The 4339-nt window shown below is 38.3% G+C and overlaps 1 non-coding gene across 1 annotated transcript; it reads left to right on the forward strand.

The window, feature by feature from the left end:
- The first annotated feature begins 357 nt into the window (after positions 1 to 357).
- On the forward strand, positions 358 to 464 carry LOC131219678 (small nucleolar RNA R71). The gene has a single exon (XR_009158324.1). It is a non-coding gene; the product is annotated as a small nucleolar RNA R71 (small nucleolar RNA).
- The last annotated feature ends 3875 nt before the right edge of the window (positions 465 to 4339 follow it).

A 4339-nucleotide genomic window follows, 5' to 3' on the forward strand; every position in this document is an offset into this window, starting at 1 on the left:
GATTGCATAGGATGGGCGGGACTAGAACATAGGGCAAATGACTCGTTTTGAGTTGTTTGTGGAGGTCCATTATTCAACATCAAAGCATCAACTTTCTTTGTCAGGCTATCAATCTTGGCATAAAGATTTAGCGTAACTCCTATCTCATATATACAACCTTTCTTCTATGGTTGAGGACTTCTTTCACCTCTATTTGAATAGTCCCATTGCTGGGTGTTTTCACACAAGGTTTCAAAGAAATTCCACGCTTCGACATCACTTTTAGTCATGAATGACCCTCCACTGATGGCATCAACCATACGACGGTTTTGGGGTGTCAAATAGTCATAGAAGTATTGAACCTGTTGCCACTTCTCAAAACCATGGTGTGGACACTTAAGAAGCAAGTCCTTCCATCTTTCCCAACATTCATGAAAGTGCGCACCCTCTTTTTGTGTGAAATTAGTAATTTCTCTACGGAGAGCATTAATTTTGTGAACAGGGAAGAACTTGTTTAAGAACTTCTTAAATAGTTGGTCCCATGTAGTGATAGACGTTCTTAAATAGTTGGTCCCATGTAGTGATAGACCCAACTTCCAAAGAATTCAACCATGCTTTCGCCTTATCCTTTAAAAAAAAAGGAAAAAGGCACAAACGGATTGAATCATCTAAAAAGTTTTGGAACCTAAAGGTAGAGCAAATGTCTAGGAATTCTTTCAAATGATGATATGGATCCTCCTTATCTAAACCATAGAAGGAGGGCAACAATTGTATGACCCCAGGTTTAAGTTCAAAGTGTGCTGCCGTGGTAGCTGGGAACACTATCCATGAAGGCACATTAAATTGGATAGGAGCTGAATAATCTCTAAGAGCTTTAATACCATTCTCGTCCGCCATTTCAAATAGAATGTTTCTAAATCTTCTACAAAATGTTCTTTCTATTTCAGGATCCAAAGGTGCTAGTTCTATGTTCAGAGATCTACGCCCTAGCATAAACTATGTTATTGCAATGTAAGAAAGAAAACTAAACTAAGATGCAATATAAGAGAAATAAAACTAGAACTAACAATTATGAATTCCTAAAAACAAGATAAAACTATGTAAACAAGAATTGGAAGAAAGAACCCGGAAAAGGAGATGATCGATGACCGAAGATTTGGGAGCTCCTCCTTTTGGAGACAATTTTATTTCGCAGCTTCCTTCATCAATTCCTATAAACAAAATAAAAAAAAATAAATTAAATTTCCTAAAATAATGCTAGAAAAATCCTAAGGCTATGAATTATGATAAGAAAGAATCCTAAATCCAATTTGGACCGAAACAGTCCCCGACAACGGCACCAAAAACTTGATGTTTTATTTAAACCAATCTGATTTAAATGATTTTAAACTCGCAAGTATACGAATCAAATGTAAATATGGTATGTATTACGAGATCATTCCCACGAGGATTGGTTGTCACAATTCGAAATTTACGACTCTTCTTAACTAATCCAACAAAGGGTTTAGCGAACTATTAAGTAAATTATCACAAATCTATGAAAAATAACCGAGAGCGATAAGAAAAATTCAATCAAGGAGAAGACTAGCACTTTTGAATCCACCCCTAATTATCCTAACCGTTGTTTTACCTGTTGATTCACCCTAATTCAGATTGATGTAAATAAATAAAGCACACTCTATGTCCTTGGTCGGGCACACAGAATGTATAATCCCTTAAAGCATAAGGATCACATCTTTCCATCCATGGTCAGGCATGAAGAGATGTAGATTCCTATTTCTTTCTCTATAGGAAACCTGTTCATGGTCAGACACAAGCACTTAGAATAAGATTCCAAACAACATCCACATCTAAACTTTGGTTAAGCTCATAGAATAGAGAAACACAGAGTTTTCAGTTAAGCATACTAGACAAAGAAACAAATCAATCAAATCAGATGAAATCAACACATAACAAGAGTTATTCAAATTAGGGGCTTCATCTCAACCCTATCTAAAAGATTAGCAATCCATGAATTCAAATAAAAAGAAAGAAAAATAAAATTAATAAAAGGAGAACATCCTTATCTGTCTTCTTTCTTCCTCTCTCTCTTTCTCTTCAAACCGAGCTCTCCCTGGATCTCGTTCTCCCTTCTGCTGCTCCCCCCTGGTTTGGACGTCTCAGGCCCTTTTATAGATGCCAGGGGCGGTGGAGAGTTGTGGATGAAAGTAGAAACCGGTGGAGAACTGGACAGCTGTTTACGCAGCAATAGCGGAAGATCTTCCGCAATAGCGTGCGAAAGGTTTCCGTTTGCATTTGAAATGAGTTTTCGAGATGGTGCCCGTTCCGAACTTGATTCGGACACCTAGGATACGGTATTGGCCTCCTGATGAATCTTCTGAATGGTCTGGATCATGCATCTGGTCATCATTGAGATCACAAAATAGCCCGCAAGAGTCGGTCTACGTCCGGCCGCAAAAACAGGGATTGTGCACTAATCGCGCTGCAATGTTGGTGGGGCCCACGTCGTTACTATCTTAATAAATCCAAGCCGTCCATTGGATGCAGGAAGAAATTTTGGTCGAGCATGGATGGTTTTTACTATCTGTTGATGCGATCCATGTGATTTCGCTTCTTGCCATCTATTCCGCTTTTGAACGGTTGAAAAACCAATCTTCATTATCTTTTTCAATTCTGTCACCTAGGCTTGGATGAGAGGGACCCAGAGACTTTGATGGATGGTCTGGATTGTTGGTTTGATGGATAGTGTGGAACCACAAAGATCACATACTTGTCCGTTCGCAACAATAGAGAATGGCAGTTGCCGTTTTTGAAGAGGATACGGGTCAAAGGTTGGTTTGACCGGACTTGAGATGCAGTGCATATGAGAGCACTTGTACACGATGCACACATCATGCAAGGTGGGGTCCTCTGTGATGTTTATGAGCAATCCAATCCATCCATTCATTTTTTCTCCCTATTTAAACAGCTGAGACCATAATTGAAATATATCTAGTTATCAGGTGGGCCTGAAATCATCAGTTTAAAGGCTGATTTGTCCTTTGGGCAACTTACGCAGGGATCCAATGGATGAAATTTGACATGTACGGTTAATTTATGGCCCCCGGGCGATGTATGAAGTTTCGGGCCGAATGGATGGTTTGAACCATGTGATCTTGCATTCTGGACCATTTTCGGGCCTCTTTAATGTGAATGGCTTGATTTCCTCAGATCCCTGGCATGTGAATCAATCAATCTTGATCCTCTAAAGTCCGTCCCTTGCTTTGGTGACTTCGGAGCATTAATTTCATGCTTATAGTACTCTTTTTCAGTCCACGCTCCTAATTACTCCCTGCAACAAAAACACAATTAAAATATGACATTAAACATTATCATGTACGTAAAATCAAGTAATAACTGGCGTCTGATATGCAATATTCGACCCTCATCAGGTGCCGTTGCCGGGGACCAATGGTTGCATTTTTTTGAGGTTAACTAGTTTTAGAATTAGGTTAAGATTAGGGTTTGTTTACTTTCTGTTTTTAGGTTAGGTTTTTTCTGATTTATTTTTAAAAACTAATATACTTTTTATTTCTAGGATTAGAAACTTTCCTAATTTGTTTTTAGAAACTAGGTTGCTTTCTTATTTCTTTTTTTAAAAAAAACTAATTTGTTTTCTTTTTTTTCTTCTACAGGATCCCAATATAGAAACTTCTAATTTGATAACTTCTTTCTAATTCTCTCTCTTTCTATTTCTATATTTCTATTCCCCTCTTTCCTTTTAGGTTTAGTTAGATTTTGAAATTGAGGGCTGAGAGTGTTTCATGTTCAAGTGGGTCCGTGACAATACTCACGTCTTTTGAGTGAAGGGGGATTAGTTGAGAAGTTATCTATCCATCAAAGGATTAGACACCACTCGAGATCCACAGAGTTAACTGAAGTTATGGATGCCAACTAACCTCCAAATCCACCTCAACCTAGGGTTGAGGAAGTTCAGGATGAGAATAAGATGCATCAAGCACCCCCACCTCATACTTTACGAGATTATTTACAATTAGCGGGGGTGAGCACGCCCTCATGCATGGTTTTTTCAGAAAATACGAGATATATGGACATCAAGTCAAGGGTGATCCAACTCCTAAAATTCCATGGACTTGAATTTGAAAACCCATATCTACACTTGAAAGAGTTTGATGAGATCATAGCCACTTTATATTTTCCTAATGTGTCTGATAACACGGTCAGGCTGAAACTATTTCCCTTTTCTTTGAAAGAGAAAGCTAAGACATGGTTGCATTCACTACGTCCTCGATCTATTGGTAGATGGAACGATATGACAAGGGAGTTCATAAAGAAAATTTTCTTACATCATAAAATGAAC

This window comes from Magnolia sinica, chromosome 11 (assembly GCF_029962835.1).
Source record: "Magnolia sinica isolate HGM2019 chromosome 11, MsV1, whole genome shotgun sequence".
Taxonomy (NCBI): Eukaryota; Viridiplantae; Streptophyta; class Magnoliopsida; order Magnoliales; family Magnoliaceae; genus Magnolia; species Magnolia sinica.